General features: G+C 46.9%; 1 long non-coding RNA gene across 1 annotated transcript in view; it reads right to left on the bottom strand.

The window, feature by feature from the left end:
* Positions 1–3,360: 3,360 nt before the first annotated feature.
* LOC148055739 (uncharacterized) overlaps positions 3,361–19,317 on the bottom strand; it is a 33,115-nt gene continuing 17,158 nt past the window's right edge. Inside the window, exons 3-4 of the long non-coding RNA XR_015705105.1 lie at positions 16,301–16,431; positions 3,361–4,570 (exon numbers count right to left, since the gene is read on the bottom strand). This is a non-coding gene — a long non-coding RNA (uncharacterized LOC148055739). The remainder of the gene's footprint in view (positions 4,571–16,300; positions 16,432–19,317) is intronic.

Genomic DNA, 19,317 nt, shown 5'->3' on the forward strand with positions numbered 1-19,317 from the left:
ACTGGAGATGGCAAATCCTGATTGCCCGGTACTCCTCAGACCAGGGAATAAAAGGACAACCCAGCAGAGAGCAGGACACACACTGCCCAGCTCAGGAGATTGCTCTGGCAGGGGAATCTCAGCCCACTTGCACAGCCCTATTAGCAGAAACATTCCCGGTGGAGATGCTTGCAGAGGAGATGGCAAGGTCACAGCTACAGCAATGCTGAGGGGGCAGTGCTGTGATGCCTCCTGAGGAAGTACCCTGTTTCTCAGCTTTCCAGTGTAGCCACCTGCAAGACTTTCGTGCACAGACCTGGACCTAAGCTGCAGCAACAACGGACTCATAAGCTCCTTATTAGATAACGCAAGGCCTGCTTCTGCTGATGTCAATAGATGTATTTCTCCTCTGACACAGGTTCAAGGCTCAAGCTCTGGCACTTACCATCTTACCAGTGCTAAGCAGTGTCATTCATACTAGAAGACAAAAGATACCAATAGCCCAATAATTGCCCTTTTGTGCATGAAACAACCAGAAATTGCATTTAAAAGAAAAGCACACCCTTGCATGCAACAGAATTAAGAAATTACTTATTTCTGGTCATCTTGTGTCCTTGAGAGAGAAATTGGGATCACAGAGACAGCTGTTTCAAAACGGCAGCACAAGTTTTCACCAGCCTGAATATTTTCAAAATGTCAGAGGGAAAAAGGAGGCAGACGAAATCCAAAGCCATTTAGGGAAAGTTAAAATGCTTGGTAGGAAGCTGCGGTTGTTGGCTCAGCAGTCCTGTAATGCCACATTATCTTCCCTGAGCCCACTCCTGTTTCAGGCGAGGAGCCTCACACAGGAGCCCGTGTGCAGGAGCTGCCTGCAGGAGCAGCGGTTTGCTACCAAGCAGCAACTTTTTGCTTTCCAAACCCAAAGCTGTCAGTTTGCTTATGGCAAAAAAGTAATACTCCCGCTCACCAAGGAGCCTGACCATCCACAGGAGGTGAGAACAGCTGAGCTTTGGACTTCATCTTGCACCAGGGGAGGCAGCAACTTTGTCCTTGCAAGCATCTGCTGCTGCATGGAGTTGGGTGAAAAGCCAGCAGAAGTGACAAAGAGGGAGAGCTATCTGAGGGAATTAGCTCAGAAAAAAACTGACTAAACTCATGCAGCCAAGGCTTGCTGTTCACTAGAGCAAATTTGGCAGGCCTGCTTTTGTTTTTTAACATTTTCTAGCTATCATAAAAATATTCCTGTCATGCTCTGCAAAGGCAATCTCTGGAAGACTAGCAGATGAAGAGCTTACTTCTTGACTCAAAATTTGATGAGGAGATGTGCTGAGCCATACTTTTTGGCTGAGGGAGCACTGATTCATAAAGTTGGGAAAAGAAAAAGAAAGGGATGGCTCTGTAGCTAAAGCAATGAGTGCTGAGATGGAGCTGGTGTGGCAGACCGACCCGTGTGGCTGCGGGCAGGGAAGCTCCTCTCAATGGGCTCCGGGGGGGAGCTGCAGCATGCACAGAGCAGTACCGTCCTCCCACCTCAGTCCGGACTGAAATCTGGGCCTGTTCCTCTCACTGAGTGTACACAAGGCCAGGTATGACAAAACTCTTGATCACTCTGGGAGGCTGTGAGCGTTACCATATCGCAAGCACACAGCCACCCTTGGACCTTCTGGAATGCTGAGCATCCTCTGCCCTCCCTGGCCCTTCATGACCTGGTGTTCTGAAAATGGCTGGTACGTTTGCACCTGTGAGAGATATATACATACCTATATATGCATATATATATAGGTAGGTCGGTATATATATATAGATATATGCATACGTACATGGATGAAGTAATTTTATTCAAACTCCTCAAAATGCATGCCCACACTTAGCATGGCTTTTCCCGGGCACAACAGCCGCAGCCAGCTCCCTGCAGGGTCCCGATGAGGGGCGCAGCCCTCACCCACCACCCTGATCCCCCACAGGTGGGCCAGGTTATTTATGAGGGGCTTTTTGGTGTAAAACCATGGTGGAGTGCCATCTGCTGGGCATGTGCAGGGCTCTTCTGGCACAGGAGAGGAAGAAAGAGAAGAGAAACCCCAGATAAATAGGCTGTGCCTGCGCTAGGACATTAAACTTCCCTGAAACCCCTTCCCAGCCAGCTGGCAGGGAGCAGTCTGCAGCCAGGCTGCTTCACCCTGCAACTCAGCCTGGTCCCTGCAAAGTGCCCAAAAAACGGGCCACTGGAAATGGCCACTGGCTTCCACCAACTCCCAAACTCCCTAGGAGAATTTCTGGGGAGAATCCCAGTGGATCAAGGCCAAAAGCATGCCAGGGACCATCCTGATTGTGTTGATGTACCAGGAGTAGGATGTACCAGCAGCAGCCAGTGCCTAGGGACATCCCCTGGTACTAATCAATTTGTTAGCATAGACGTCTTTGTGTGATGTGCATGTGATGGACCAGGCCAGTGCCAGGGAGGAGAAGGATGAGCAGGTTTCACATCCTGCAACCTTAACTCTCTTGCACAGCAGCTTTGAATCACATCTGGAGGTATCATCTGCTTCTGTCCATCAGCTACGCAGGGAGCTTGCCCCCCTAAATGTATGGGCACCACAGCTGACTGCCTGAAGTAGGCTGTGTGAATCCCTCACGCTTAAAACCTCTAAAGGGAAAATCACCTCCTTTTGAGCCATTCCTCTCTTCTGCATCTTCTCTGATTCATCACAGATGGTGCCAGTTATTGAAACCTGAATCACAGTTGCATTATGTTAACCCACCTCTGATTACAGTGTGAATGAGAAATACAAAAGGAGGAGGGAAAGAAGAAGGGGAGAGCGGGAGGCAAACTGCAAATTAAAGGCAAATCAGAAGGTTGGTTTAGGCTATTGTGTAAATGTGGCTCAATTTTCTGCTATGCCAGGAAACTGCAAGACATACTATAATGCCAAAGACCAAGGAACTTCAGGATAACAGCTATTAAGATCCCTGCTTTTTGTCCTATTAGAGATCCAACAGCCTCATGCATTTCTGTACAGCTATAGCATGTTTCCTTCCCACCACTAAGGATCCTGAGAACCAATGTAAAAATTCATGGGGACAAACTTCGTCAAGGGCTCTCAGAAAATGGTTATAGAAGGACTGAATCTAAATCCATAAATGCTTTGCCAGCATGCAGTAACCACTAATTCTAGTTTCCTCCATGAAATACGTCAAAAGTAAGCTTCCTCTCCATCAATCAATCATCTTCCAAAAGCAGGAAAGAGACCTTGACTGGAAGGAATGGTTAAACTGAACAAGCAAAAAGTAACACGTCCTTCAAAGCAGCACATACTTTTCTGACTGTAGGATTTTATTCATGTCCCTCCAGCCCACTCCAAACACAAACTTATCACCCTCGTTTTTTTGTGCCAAATCAATAACAGCTTGCGCGGGGATTGTGGAATGCTACATCTGAAAGCCTCTCACACACTTTGCTGAAGTAAAGGACTGATAATAATTAATAGCTGCCAAGGACATTCAGCCTTGTTGAGTGGTTGTTAGCATGGTTTTCCCCTGGACATAGTTTAGACTGAGCCTTTCCAATTTTCCTGGACAGTATCTGGACAACAAGAGATTTCTCTGCGTTTTTGTGCACAATCCCTGGTAGAAGGTGAAGAGAACATCCCGTGAAGCCCTTGGACTGAAAACCTTGTCGATGGACTGGGTCTGCACCTCTTCCAAAATCTCTCCCCATGCAGCAGGGCTGTTCAGTTGCACTAGAAAGGCACAGATTTCCCACACGTAAGGACGTCCAGGCTTTGGGTAGGTGAAGTAGCTCTGGATAGGCTTTTGGGTCACAGGGGAGTATCAAAACACTGCATGCCAAAGGCTGAATGATTTGTTCCAGATGGTTTCTTCCTCTCATTCTCATTATTCAACCATTTTGATAGGGTTAGAAACGTTAGGAATTATGCTTGGATCGTAAGCTGCCTTTATTTCGCAGTCATTTTGGAGCTGGTCCTAAAAGTGATGCTTTTGGGAGCAACAAGTCTAATAACATCACTCAACACAGTAGCTAAAGGAAGCAAGAGAGCTAAAGGGAAATGTTCAGCTCCTGGCTCTGCAGCTGACTTTTGTCAGCTCCTCTCAGACCAGGGGAGGCAAGTTTCTGAAATCTCCCCATTCCTTTCTTTTTTCCTTGGTCCAGCTGGAGCCAGGAAAGCAGCAGAGCCAGCAGGCACCAAGCACCTCAAAGGCAGAGGTCTTGCAGAAGAAAGACTACCTGGCAGGCAGCCAGGAAAATAATTGACCCCAACTCCGAATGCCTCGCCGGTAAATCTGGGTGCTTTAACGTTTCTCGGTAGGCAGGTGTTTTCACTTCAGCACTTCAGCTTCACTTGCTGCTTCAATTTTTCATCAGAAATGCTTGTGACAGCATGGGACACACCTCAGCGGGATACAGTACAGAGCAACGCTCCAGCATCTGCCGTTTTCTTTGTGGTTTTCTCTCTTTAATAAGGCACAAGTGCTCTTTTGAAGGTGTAAGTGCTTATGCTTGGGCAGCTGGAGCAAAGACCTTCAAACAGATTGCACATCTTGATTTTCCCAGACTTGTGTGGTCATCTCCAGGCTGTAGGATCAAGACATGGGATTAGACCAAGTTCCGGCTAAGTGTGATCAACAAGGAAACTGTAATGGGAAATACATGCCCAGCAGCAGGCTGCAACAACTCTAGTCCCTGAATGAGTTACTGGGAGAGAGAGCTGCTTATGGCAGGGCCCAATCTGGTTCTTATTCCCAACAGGCAGGGAAGCCAAAAATCCAGTCTAAACAAATGCAATTTACTCCATTAGTAGACATCAGAGAAGCTACCTGCCTCAACAAAACCCAGCTATGTTTCTAATTAAGCAGGGATAGCTCAGAGTGTCTCTTCTAGTCACTGTGGCTACAATCCCAAATTCCCACAACAAATTACCTACACTTCTCACTGTTAACAGAATTACCTATTTATCTAACATCGTTGGCCAAACGCCGGAGAGCATCCTCACACAGAAATGTTATCGTAGCCGTCACCTGAGATTTGTTTGAGCAGGGCTTGTGGGCTTTGGGCCTTCGACATAAGAGTCCACTTACAGCCTGAAGGGCAGGATTTTCTTTTTAAGGGTAAACAAAGAGAGGCCGTTGGGGGCTTAGGCTTTCCTCTCCTTCTGTCTCTTTGCTGTTCATGGTACCAGCACCTAAAGAGACTTTTTTTTGAAGAGTCCACTTACAGCCTGAAGGGCAGGATTTTCTTTTTAAGGGTAAACAAAGAGAGGCCGTTGGGGGCTTAGGCTTTCCTCTCCTTCTGTCTCTTTGCTGTTCATGGTACCAGCACCTAAAGAGACTTTTTTTTGCTTCTAGTTGACTGGCAGAGGTGAAGAAAAGCCATACCCTCTCATGCAGGCCTTCTTGCAAATTGGCTAAGGCAGGTATTTTATCCAGGGCTGCAAATGAAAGTTGCTTTATCTTAGGTGGATCAGCCTGATGGTTTGTGCTATAACCGAAGCGCTAATACATAATCCCCAGGCTGGTGTTAAACCAGCTAGTGTGGGTACGAGCTGCAGCAGAGCCACGGCAACAGAGAGCTCATTGCCAAGCCTGCTGAAGAGCCAGGTAGTGCTCAGGTGGTCGCTTCTGCTGGGCTTCCTGCTGCCCAGGTCCCACCACGCTGTGGTGTTGACCTGCCCTTGGTTTTCCTCACAAGCGATGAAGACAGAAAGAACGGCCTATTTCTCTCCTGGCTGCTTTTCGAAACCCATCCCCTGGTCCCATCCAGCCGCAGGTGACAGCCCTGGGAAAGAGGCGCCCGGCCGGTCTGACCTTCCTTCTCCCGCAGGCAACGCTGGAGGGCGATCGCTCTGTGAGGGCGAGCAAAGGAGGAGTAAAAGGAGAGTAAATCCTGATCTGCTCAGTCTCAGGTGGATAATACTGTGAAACAGTAAATTGACATTCCCGGAGTCCCAACACATAGCTTGGACCTGGGCAGCACCTCATCTGCAAGAGATGTGGCGACAGTACTTTTCTTTTCTGCCTAGTTTTAAAAATAAACACGCTCATCCGCTGCAGCAGTGGCCACCGGTCAGGGTTCACCTGCTCCTCGCTGTTCGGTTTCACCCTTGCTGGCAGGCAGAGGGATAATCCCGCCGTCATCTGTGCCGCTGGCACCTCACCCCCTGCCGTCGCAGAGCTCCCTGCCTGTCCTGGTGTGCCCTGTGCTGCTGCACTGCGGGGAGGAGGGTCCTTGGGGCCGCTGTGCCCCTTCCACCAGCGCCCTGAGGAAAGAGGGGGTCAAGTGTTTTGCCGGGACCCCTGCCTGATGCAGGGTCCCTGGGCTCCATGCAAAAAGTAGCCTGTGAATTGGGAGGCAGCTATCTGCAGCTTTGGCTGCAGGGATGGCTGGATCAGAGGTGCCTCCGTGCAGGGCTGAGCCCTGCACCCTTGCTCCATGTCTCTTCCCAGGGGCCAAGGCGGGAATGACTGGCTGCTGCCCGCTGGCCCAAAGACAGACACACAGGCAGCGTGTGCTCACAGTTCAAGAAGAGACTTAGCATGGGTTCAGGCTTGGCTGAGGCTTTGCATGGGTGTCTCCAAGGTAAAAGCCACGTGCTGCTACAGCAGGTAGTGGAGCTGGCAACGCGGATGATGGCCATCTTCCTCTGAGTCAGTCATACTGGCAGGTGTCAATCACTGCAGTGACAGGTACACCCAAGGGAATAAGGGTACTGAGCTCCTGGCTACAGCACTGCATACTAGCAAACCTGGGTTTCTGCAGCTCTGTGCAACAGGGAAAACATCCCCCCATATTCACAGCAGCTTCAGTTTGCAAGTCCAGAGGCAGAAAGTACTGGGAGCTTCTGTAGGAGCCAGAGAGGGGCTGAGGAGGAAAGGACAGAGCAGCAGGGACACAGACCAGCTCTTGGGAAACAAGGCAGAGCAGGCAGGGGTAGCTCCTGGCAGGGGCATGGCCTGGGGTGTGTGGAGGTGCTGGGCTGGAGGAGGCTGGGGGTGCAGAAAGGAAGGGTGGACAAGGACAGAGGGGACGCTGGATGAGGAGACAGAGTGGAAATGGTAAGCAGGGCACAGTGAGGGGCTTCAGGCAAGGGCTGGGGATTGGAGAGGAGGAAAGCTGAGTGCAGGGAAGAACAAAGACTGGGCAGAATGTGAAAGATGTGCGATGGGGATAAGGGAAAGCACTGGGGAAAATAAGCCATACCCTTATGAAGAATATAACCTTTCTTTTTTTCTGTTAAAGCTTTTTTATTTTAAGTGCAGCTATTCTCTTTTTCTCCTAGCTTGCTTTGCCCATTCTTTCCCTCCTGGTATTTGACACTCTAATGGTAATTCCCTTTCAGTGTTTGCTAATTTTCTGCCTCTTGCTCTGCCAGTACAACTGTCGTCGCATGCATTGTGCTATATGTCCTCTTTGAAAGGATGTACTGATAGCAAACAGTCTGTACATACAACACAAAGGCTGCTCTTACCTCTGCTCTAGCAAACAGCTTAGTCTCCCTGCCTGCAATTATCCTTTTGGTTCTTGTCTTTGTCCTCTTCTGTTCCTTAGGTCTTGGTTTTCCCTTGTGTTTCCTGCAGACTGGCCCCTTGCCAGCTTTGCTTCCCTGGCTCGAGCTGAGTCTATCCCTATTCCTGCCATTGGTATCACTTCCAGTGCTTCTTTCCCTTGCCCAGACCAGCCTTGCTGAGACAGCTGGAAGGGAGCGGTGTAACAGAGAGGACGTGAAGAGCATCTATTGTAGATCTCTGTGGTCACGGCTAAGGTCAAAGAGCCAAACGTTTATGGTTTGTGCGTGGGTGTTATGTAAACAACAGCAATTATTCATTGTCAAAACTTCATAACTCAGCCAAAACTCAACCATTTTTGCTGGACTATTCATGGAGACTGCTACTTCTAAAGACTCACTTGCAGCCGGACTCTAGCCTTCCTCTCCCAGCTGTAGAACTTTGTTACTACTATTAAAGAGGTCACTGTCAAAGTTATAGTGAACTTCCCTCCTCACCCTTTCCTGCCACAAGAGACGTGATCCTCCTGGGTATGGCCCCAAAAGTTAAATTCGCTTATATTTGTGAATATGTGAATATGTGAATTTTTTTGGCTTGTTACAAAGCAGCAACAGTGGCTTGAAAGTGTGTGAGCACAAAAGGGCATTGCTTCTCGTCTGTTCAGTGCATTTGAAGGACTGCCACTGAAATGAATGGAAGCATCTTCCCATTAGCAGAGCCTCTTGCACTGAGGTGTGTCAGCCTCTTATGTACTGCTCACACTTTTGTTTACGAAATCGTGTGTGGATGGGAAGTTGCATTCTGACTATAACAGAGGAACTGGCCAAAGAGTTTAAGTTGTTCCAGAGGAGACAGACGCTTAACTTGCACAAAGATAGCCTCATTTTCTTCTTTTTGACAAGAAACTTGGAAATGGCATTGACTCCCCAAAAGTCAGTGAAACCTGGCAATAGTTAGGTCAGCTGGGTAAGCAGCAAGTACTTCAAAAGGTGACAGAAAGCCATCAGGACTTTAACATACACAAGATGGCTTCTGATAACCCCTCGCTTCCCCTTTCAGAGGCCCCAAGTGTAAGGTAGAAGGTAGAGTGTCTTCGTTATACCTAGATCCCCAAGAAAATCCCTTAGTAATCCCCATCCTTACACCCCTTGCAAGAATGCTCTTCCATCCTCCTTCTGCCATCACATGCAGAGTAATCCTCCTTTTCCTGCGTCACCCGTTCAGTGATCCTTCTTACTCTGCAAGATCACATGCGTTGCATGCAGCAACCTCCCTCTCACACTGAGGGTGAGCACAGAGCTGGGGAGAAAACACCCTCCCCTTCTCCTACATGTTGCAAAGAAAGCCTCCCTTTTTCCCCATTCCCCCCACAAGACCCACACAGCTTAGATCCCCTTTCTTTCACCTTGATGCCACAGGACCACTCTTCCCTGAGTGGTACCAACTGCAAAGGTGGTGCTTCTTTACTTTACCAGCTAGCTTTTGCCGCCTGTCTTTGCGATCCGTTTCTCTTTGCTGCGATAACCTTTCCCACCCACCCTCCTCCTGCGAGGCCGTGAGCAAGGCAACACCATGCTGACGTTTTCTCTTCTGTCATAGCAGTGGGACACACTGAAAGAACAGACTAGGATTAGGTTACCCTGCCAGCTCCCCCATGTACTCATGCCCTTGCAGCACACAGAAAGCATTGTATTGCAAACCAGGGTGCTGCTTACTCACAAGGGAAGCCTGTGCTAGCTTGTAGTCTCAGGTAAAGAAAGAGCTGCATTTTTTCAGTGTGAGAAACAGTGGGTGAAATGAAGAAAAAATACCCTGTGAAATGGCCTCCCTCAGTATGTGCAATCCCAAAGTGCCAGGGTTCGCAGACCCTCTTGCTCCAGCGTCACAAACACCACTGCAGCCAGCACGACTCCTGAGCGCCCAAAGAAATAACTCTGTACATTAACTATACAGATGACCAGAGGAGAATAAGTGGGTTCAAAAGCTGCTGTTTTCTGGATTATTGTCATCTTGTGACTCCAATGGAGGAGCAAAATTGGGATGGAATGAAAAGGTCCAAAAGTGACGGTGACTTGCCTACCTTCCCTTCCTCTCCCCAGCACCCATATAAGAGCTTGGCTATGCCTCTCCCAAGGCAGCCTCTCTCTTATTCAGTGGAGATGACTTAATCCAGAAAGGGTGATGAGAAGGAGAAAGATTTAAATCAAACCCGATTACTGGGGCTTGATAGGCTTCCCTGGCAAGCTGTTCTGGGACTGACCCAAAAGTTGTCAGCTCACTGCCTGCTCCCTTGACAACGCCATTTGGAGGGTTCAGGAGCCTTATGAAATGCAGCCATCCTCTCAAAGCTCTTTTCAGCTCCAAAAATCAGCCTCTCCTTCCTCCTGGCAAAGGGCACTGAAGGTCATCAGGAGGCTGAGCAGCGTGTGGCTTTTAACTAGCCCTTCGGCTATCAGTGGGCAAACAGACAGAGAAAGAGCCTCATGAGCACTTTGTCCGAGACTCTTGAAATGGCACGCTTTCGCTGTGGCTTTGGGAGTAATCCACCTAAGAGATTACCCCGGCGTGGCTGTGAGATAATCCTGCCAAGCCATTGCATGTGCTCACCCACCGTCCCCCAGATGCTGGGGCTCTGCCCAGGCCTCTCCCGGGCCATGTGAACAGCTCGTGGTGGCCACAGGGACCTCAAGACAGGACCGGGCAACCTGCAGCCACTCCTCATCCTGGAGAGTGGAGAGGCACATGCCAGCTTGAGGCTGGCACGGGGAGAAGGTGCCATCACATCAATGGCGGTGGCCATCGCAGGCACCAGCCTCCAAGGCAGGCAGGTACCTCATAGCAGGGGCAGGAAGCAAATCTCTAACTTTGGAGGTCACAAAGTTTATGGAAAGGGTAGTAGGAGATGGTAGTGACTGTAGCAGAGACCTGAGCTCAGTAGCTGTGGAGATCCCATCCAGTCTTGTGCAGGGAAGGAGGGGAACAGATGACTACGGGCACAATACGAGTGGTAGAGCGACAAGCACAGGGGAGTTGCAGCATGCTGCAGCGGGAAAGCTTGCTGTCCCGGACCAAGCTACAGCAAGGTCAGCTAACGCTGGCCAACACCTGAACCCCCAGGGGGATGCAGGCCATTAAAAGTGATGAAGAAACATTTCAGAAACGATTCTGAAATGAGTGAAATACATCCATTTTTTTCCTCCATCCAGTCGTAAATGCAGCTATTAAAACAGATTGGGTTATAAATAAAAAAAAAAACCTGTGCCAAAGCAGCATGACTGTTTTATTTTTATTAAAAAATGGAGAGTAATAAAGTAAAGCTGTAATAATAATAAGAAAACGTTGACTAATATCTGTGAAAAACTTGGAGAGCCATAGAGGGAATGAGCTATTGTGTTTTGTGGCGGGTGGGGTGCTGGTGAAGTGTTTGTGGTTAGGACAAAGACACTGAATTTTGCAAGCAGAGCTGATGATTTTTAGGGTTTGCTTTCTGGAGACTCCCTGCACCAGTGAGGAAATTGCTCATGCTCAAGGAAGGCAGAATAGCCAGGCTTTTATTGAACTAACCACAGTCTCTTTTGAGGGTCTTTTCTTCTACTCTTTCTTTCTCCCCCTTCCACTGCCCAGTGCCATTGATAAAATACATTTCAATATTGCAGTAAGAAAAGCAGTGACAAAGAGCTCCTTGTTTTCAGGCCGTATCAAACCTATTACGGTAAACCCAACAACACCTGCCATTTTACTTTGCTGAGCTGGCTTTGTGGATGGGAGCTGGTGAGACCTGGCTGAGGAAAGGCTGCGTCTGTGAAAATTTCAGTGAAGTAAAAGTTCAAAGGAGGGGAAGGGAATGGGAGATAAGAGAGCTTCGAATCTTCATTTAAAAAGTAAAGAAAATCTGATTAAGATGTGCTGGCTAACTCAAAACATATGAGTCTGAACATCAAAAGGTTCGTAGTTCATACACGTGCTGTAGATAATTATCAGTTTAACTCGATACTTCCTACAGCGACAGAGCTGACGTCAGACGTCTTCAGTGACCGACTTTCAAACCAGCCTCTGACATTGAGCGAGGGCCCCACTGCTAACGTGCTGTTCCTCCCCCCACCCCCTACACCCCTGCTTACACGTGTGCCAAAAAGTCTGCTCGGACCTCCTCTCGGCTACCCAAAGCCTAAGACCCAGGTGAGACTGAGAGAGGAGGCGAGTGGCTCCCAGGCAGCTCTGGATGTCTCCTGCTGCAGAGGACCTTTTGTAGATCCCCTGTCCTGCAGCATGCACTGCAAAGGACAATGACAGAAAACCTAATTTAAATGGGGCTCCTGAGACTCCATCAAAATGTGGCCTAGAAAATAAAGGTCAGACTCTGCTTCCTCCAGTCCACTGCAGTCTGGGCATCCCCAGCTGTGAGCTGGCTCCTCCAGTGCTGCCAAAATTGCTCCTGTGCTGCAAACCAGTGAGGTACGCAAGGCAGCTGGTGGCCCATTCCTGCCCTGGCTCTCCTCGCCCTGCTTGGCCAAGGGCTGCTGGCACTGGGGCAGAGCTGCTGGGGTGGTGCAGGCGGGGACAGGGTCGGGGGCACCGGGAGCTGTGCACACAACCTGTCTGCCTCTCGGCCAACTGTGGTTTCATGTCACAGTTTGGCCGGGGGAGCTAATCTGGAAACTCTCTGCATATTTCCGAAGCCAGAAGGTTAGGGCAGAAGGCAGGTAATGAATTCCAGACCTTCCAAGAGTGCCGTATGTAGCATGAACATAAGAATAATGTGACTTCAGGGAATGGCAAAGCAAAGCATTTTCCTTCCGTGTCCAAGAGACTTCTGTTCAGTACCAAGCTCTCCCTGAGAGCTGAAATGACCTTCTGTCTGCCTGTCCACAGGAGAGACAGACAGACAGAAACAGGACGTAGGCAGAGGAGAGGTCATGTTCTTGTTAGAGGGAAAAAAATAAGTGAAAGCCTGCTGGTGAAGTACTCCTAATCCCTGTGACTCTTTGTACAGTGGATCTGGGAATTTTCTCTCTTCTCTATCCATGCATAGCCCCATGACAGTTTTCTTTCATGAAGAGTTCCTTGCACTGCATCCACAACCCCAAGACCACCTTCTCTACATTCTTTTTTAATTTAAGGATTTTATTGCTTTGAGGGAGGAGGGGGGGAACACTAACAATTACAACTAAGTCCCCCACTGAGCACTCTGTCATTACCCCATCCTTGTGGAATATATTTTTTTTTTCATGTACTTAATCATTCATTTAATGGATAGTCAACTGCATGTGAAGCTTCAAGGTCTATAAAGAATGAAGCCTAACCTGCAAGACGCTCTGGTAAGTCAAATGTTTACATTAAGCACAGCAATCCATCAAATGTCCTTTTGAAGGCTCCTGAAGAACAGCTTGCGGCCAATAAAATAGTCTGGATTTTTTTTGGGGGGTGGAGAAATATACCTATAAATAATCTTTCCTGTCTGTGCCAAGTCTGAAATGCAGGCATCTAGCAGCACAGAGAGTAAGCCAGCTCACTTTATAGCAAAGTGGATTCACACTCTGTTGAATATTAGACACACACCGACTGATTGACCTCCCCTGGAAGTTCAGTTCTGTCCCACTCGGCAATCGATTGCGCCACTTCAAACAGCGTAAAGCATCATGTGTTTATTGTAACAAAAGGAACTCCAGATATAGAACTTAAACCTATTCCTACAATGATGCTTTAATTACCCAAAAAGGCAGACAGTAAATTTACATTTTAATTAAGAGCGATGAATTATGCATTATCGTATAGCGCTTTCTGTGTAGCTAGCAGATGAGCACAGAGAAAGGTATAGTATGGATTGCAGAAATTCATCCTGACAGTACAGAGAAAAGGCCATTTTGTCTGCAGTTGCAGGCCATTTAGGAAAAAGGTCACTCCAGCTAGGTAGCAATGTGTGAAAATGGTCCTGCTGCACTACTGCAGTTCTGCTACAGGCACCATGTGGTATTACAATATATGAGAACTGAGTCCAACTTCTCCCTGTCATGACAACACAACACTTGAAAATCACATCACTAGAAGTTTACCCCTTTTGAATGCATTAGGACTGTATACGTAGGAAGAGTGATGGCAAAGTATCTCCCATCCTCAGCAGGGACATGGAAACACCAGCGTGACTGTTGGTGTTGCAGATTCCCATGATTTTGCCATGTTTTGTCAGGTCATCTGTGACAAGTGTCACTCATCCCCACATAAAACCATAGCATTCATCTGGGGAGGAAGAAAAGGGAGAGAGCTAGCTCTTCTGGATGCATAAAACAATATGCAAATATGAGTACATGCAGACAGGAATCCTGAAAAACAAAACCCCTGGAGGACAAACTGGACCTCCAATGGATGCTTAAACTGTGACTTTGGGGATTTTTTACATCAAGAGTTTTTAGCATTGGAGTGGGCAATAGAGCACTGCTATGAAATTATTTGACATTTCATTACCAGTTCTGCCTCTTGGAGCTTTGACCTTCAAAACAGCTTATGTTTCCAAGCAAAAACATGTGAAAGGCAGGAAAATAATTAGAACCACTAAGAAAAAAAAAAAAGAATTGTGTCTGATTGGCACCATCCTGTCCTTATGTCAAACTCTAATTTGACTGAGTTCCTTGACTTTCATATTTTAGCTGCTTGCTTTGGCATCATAATAGTAATTTCCTTCTTCAACTGCAGTGTGATTAGTGCTCCAGCCCTTCTCTGCCTGTTGCTGGAGACACCACCCTTTCATACCCTTGGCCGAGGGGAGGTACCACCTTGGAGAGCAGGGCAGTGGCACTTGGGCCTCCCGGTGAGGCGCCACTGTGAACTTGGCATGGGTGAAATATCTGAGTTTTGCAGCAGCCAGCAAGGCTGGTGGGGAGCTAGCAGAGACTCAGGACTGGTCAATGGAGCTGAGCTGGTCTGCAAGGAATGGCATGGCATGAAGCAGACTGGGGCCCAGCTCATCTATCTGACTGCAAGAGCTCCTGGCCAGGGCCTCGTGGATCCCAACAGCCTTCAGCTAAAGCAAGGGGCAAATTGTTAATGTTAGCAGGAGGCTTGCACAGACTATTTGGGAGCTGAATGACAATGTCTGGGTCCAGGTCTTGCTGTACAAGGCACCTTGTTCCTGCTGGAGCTTTCCCCCTAGCTCTGGGTCCCTGTCGCAAAAGGGGTGATTTAGAACGCTTAACGAATCACTGACAAATGTATTAGCAAAAGTGGTTTTAATATGATGTTGTAAAAGTGTGACTTAATAAAGTTTGATGGCAAGGTTCACTCTATTAATTCCTGCATGGAAGAATCATGCAAAGGAAAATTGAGTTACACTCAAGTTAGAATGATTCACAGAGAGACCAGAGATGCGAAGAATAAGGAAGACCCTCCCATTGAGTCACGACGTTCAGAAAGGACCTCCTTGCTTTCTAAACTCCTTCCTCAGAGAGCAGTCTAGGTGCGGCTGGATCAAATCCTTGTCTCAGACTTGGTCGATGGTTTATGTCTAAATGATTATATATGCAAAGTTTATATAATGTTTCATTAGCATCAATTCAGCGTGCAATCAAAGTTACCATATGCACGATATCAGTCACTTGTAAAAGATCTGTTGTTGGTAAAAGGTGTCTCTGCCTCAAGCAGCAACCTTGAGAGGTGTCCCAGGGAGGGGGAGATAACTACCATGCAGCCACCCTGCCTAGCAGAGAGAGCTCCAAAAAGGCTCACTGAGGCTGTCATTTATAGGATAAAAAGTGGTTGGCTTGTAGTCAACTTACATGCGATAGAAAAGGTATGCAGGAGACTCCTTGTACCCACAACTTTCTTTGTTCCTTGATAAAGGGCTCGCTCTGTTCCTTTGTCGGTTTTCAGAGAACAGATTGAAACTAGAGGAATTCACGGCCCGTCTACAGCTCAAGCCTTTCTCTCTTTCAGAGGCTGCACCAAACCACCGCCAGTCTGGTCAAGGGGTCGAGCGCATCCGTCACAGTCCCCGACCTCGTTTCACACAGAGATGCCAAGGAGGCGGCTGTGCTCCTGGTTCATTTCCTTCCCAGCCTGGGAGAAGGCACTGAGCACAGAGCCAGCCAGGCACGACCTTCACAGAGACAGTCGCTGACTGGGGTTTTCCCACAGACCCTAAGCCAAATTAATGCCTTATCTCAGACAATGGTCCACACCAGGGAGAAAGGGGCAAATACCTTATATTCAGTGGTGACATAATAAGTAGCCCACAGAACAAGATCTTCCCAAGCTGCTTTCTTAAAGGTATGCTTTCAACCTGCAATGAAAAGCTTTATACCCCCATCTCTCTCTTCCATCCTCTAATGTAACAAGGATAATGAGAAAATTGCAATTACAGCATTATTTCAAGGAGTACTCCTTGCATTTGCATATAGATAACAAGTAACGACCCTACCTTTCTCAGTCCTTTTATAAAATAACTACAGCTTTGAAATATGCTGCTCTCCCTCTGCCATGTTCCTATCTTCCTAATTGCTTACCCATATAATGCTTACCCTTCCCTTTCTTGTTTCCAGATGCTAATGTGCCCTGAAACTGCAAACACTTGCCTAATATTATTGTTCCGTTTAAGTGATCACTCATGTTGCCAAGGGGATATTATCCCTTTCCCAAGGAGAAGAAAGCATATTATAACATTCTCTCTATACAGATGCAGATCTCATGAGGAAAATGTCCTAGAGTCCCTAAGTTTAAATTCTGATCTACTTGTACCATTCCAGGCAATAAACAAAAATAACCTACAGCATTTTCCAAAATGCAGTCAGTGAACAATGTCTCTGCCACCTACCAGTGTGTTTTCTGCTCACTAGCACCGGCTTTGAACTGCAGCTTCCCCACGATTCAAAAGTGCGTCATCATCAAAAAGTCATCATCAAAAGATGCCTGGTGTGTACATGGGACAAGGTGTCAGGACTGCACCTACAGCAACAAAATATAGTAGAGTTTTGTTTTATTTCCAGTGTTGCCAAAAACAAATAATAGAAACATTTCCAAGAATAAAAAATTGACTAATCTGAGATTTAATATAATAAAGCCACTCTACAAGCCTCTCACTGGTACCCAGAGGGTACTTTTGGTACCAGATATTATCACTTTAGTTAACAATGGATTTTCAGTACCTTGTTGATGAATATATATGATCACAAACAAAACAAAGGACAACAGTTTTAGTCTCTTCTTTCACCTCACTTAACAGAAATGAAAGATTTGATAGGTCTGGTTTTGGTCTGTCTTTGCATTGTTGCTGATATTAATGGCATGTGTAACTTCTGTTACCCAAAGCTGACTAAAAACACACAAATAAAAAGTTTACTGCAGGACAGAAGTTTGGGAAGTATTTTAAAATAAGTAAAAATATTGGTGAAAGTCCAAACTGAATGCTACTGATGCTTTTACCTTTAATACAGTGAATTCAGCAAAAACAGAGCTCAGCACCATAGGACTCATCCGAGTTCTGACAGAGTCCTGCACCAGGAGCTCTGGCTTCTCCCCCACCTAAAGGTACAGAATACAAAGCAGCTGCATCTTTCCAGACAAGGCGTTCTCAGTAAGCTGTAGTATGGAAGACAGCCAGCATTTGGATGCTGCGGCTATCTTATGGCATGTTTAACGTTCGAGTTGCGTGTAAAGGTAGTCATGCCCTACTGGAAAATATACATCTTTTATTTTGATATGTTGCAAACATATAAAAGGTCCTTTGCCAACATCGCTGCCCTGAAGCTCTATGATCCAGCTCCAACAAACAGGACATAAGTTCAGGAGAGAAGAGGTCTGAATACACGATCATTTAATAAATTAGTACAAAAAAACTTCAGTGAACTTTGTTATTTGTTTCCACATGCATTAGCTCATCAACAATTTTAATAGTTCTATTTGGGGATATATTTCACTAAGCATACAGCCGTTATCTAGTTAAATTAAATGGCTACAAGAGACTAGCCATTAACTTCACATAGGCCACTGAACAGCCACCAATAAAAATTTTTAGCTGTTCCTAACCTTATCTGAAGTCAAACTTGTGACCTTGAAGCACGGCAGTATAGTCCCATTACCAGTCCCTGTAAACTAGCCAGTTCCCTAGGTGGAACTCTGTGTTTGTCTCTCTTTTCCTTCTTGAACTTTCCTTTTTTTGCATGTGCGATCCTGATGACATTGAAGGGTAATTTTAATTGGTTTAGCCAACAGAAGGTCCACCTAATGTCCCTTTTGAATGGTTGCTCTCACCGAGGCTGGCTATGAAAAAACACATGGAAAGAAACCTACTGAAGCCTCTGATGATGGAAATGGTGGGAGGTTTCAACATTTCTTTGCTTCTCCATGGACTTCCAGGTGATATGTTACTTTTTGATCTCAGTCAGAGTCTGCTGAGCTTTTGCCATGAAAAAAGCAAAAAAAAACCCCCACCCACTTTCAGCTGTTGATGTATTTGCCTTTGTTTCGCTCTTTAGCTGAGCTCTCCAGCACCAGAGGGGGATGTTTGACTCACAGTAGTGTGACTTTGCATTTCACACAGCGCAGTCCATTTGGTTGCTGTGGCTTTGCTTGAAGCAGGTCATGGGGAAAAATCAAGCTCCTTCCTTCAGAGACATGCAAAAGCCCTCCAGTTCAGGCAGGCTTTGCCACAGGGAGAGGAGACTGTCTGTCTCCTTCCGTGCAACTCTAAGTGTGGAGGTAGCCTGCAAGCGTCTCAACAGCAGGACACTGCTCTAATGACCCATGACCTTCACAAACCTCTTGATCCTGAAATGACTAAGACGCCCAGATGAACTGGCTTTTCAACCAAAAAAAGATAGTATTTCCCCTCCCCTCAACAAACACACACACACACATTTGGTCCTGGCAAATCACACACTCTCTGGTTCAGTGGAGGGCCCAGCTGCACCAAGTGCAGGGAACTGATAAAGGCAGGCCAAGATGAAGGTTTTGTACAGGACTCGCAGCTTGGTTGTATCTACTGTCAGGTGGGTACGGAGCCAAACGGCAGGCTTTCCCCGAGGCTGGACAGGGCGCAGCTCTGCCCGCAGAGTCACACTGCTTCTAGGCTGGATGTGCCTTGCACCTGAATGACATGGTGCAAATGAAAAGACACAAAAAGATGATGTGGATACCCCATCATTGGAAGTATTCAAGGTCAGGTTGGATGGGGCTTTGAGCAACCCGATTAGAGAAAGGTGTCCCTGCCTGTGGCAGGGGAATTGGACTATATCATCTTTAAAGGTCCCTTCCAACCCAAACCATTCTGTGATTCTAAAAGATTCTGTGAATGAGTCACACTTCCACAGCTGGGGAATTAGACAAACAGATAACAAGAGAATCTGGAAGAAGACAGAGTTTGTAATGGAACCAGGCAAAAAAGTAACTAGGGTGAGATGAAAGGGATTTCAAATATCATTAAGAGCAGGTACTCAGAGGAGAGAGTGTGGCCAGAGCAACTGAAGAACTGGAGGACATATTTCCAGCTATAAGGAAACTCTCAACTGAGCAAAACTGGCAGTACCCAAATGTTCGAGATAGTTATACTTATGGCTGAGAGAGTCTGAAAGAAAATATTTGAGAATTGACCCAAACTGTGGGGTTGGTACAAAGGCATTTATTGGCTGGGAAAAAAACTCCACACCTAAATCCTTCATGGAAGTATAAGCACAACCTAATGTGATCTATAATTTTTTAAATTAAGCCAAAGGGAGACACTAGGGGAGACAAAGCTCATATCCATTTTTTGTGCACTGTGTGCTACAGCAAGGTGGGAAGAAGCAAGTCTGAGGCATTTGACTTGTCCCACGTACCACAGATATTAGACCAAGT

The sequence above is a fragment of the Nipponia nippon genome, unplaced genomic scaffold (assembly GCF_047370975.1).
Source record: "Nipponia nippon isolate SJK-2023a ecotype South Korea unplaced genomic scaffold, ASM4737097v1 scaffold_2, whole genome shotgun sequence".
NCBI lineage: Eukaryota > Metazoa > Chordata > Aves > Pelecaniformes > Threskiornithidae > Nipponia > Nipponia nippon.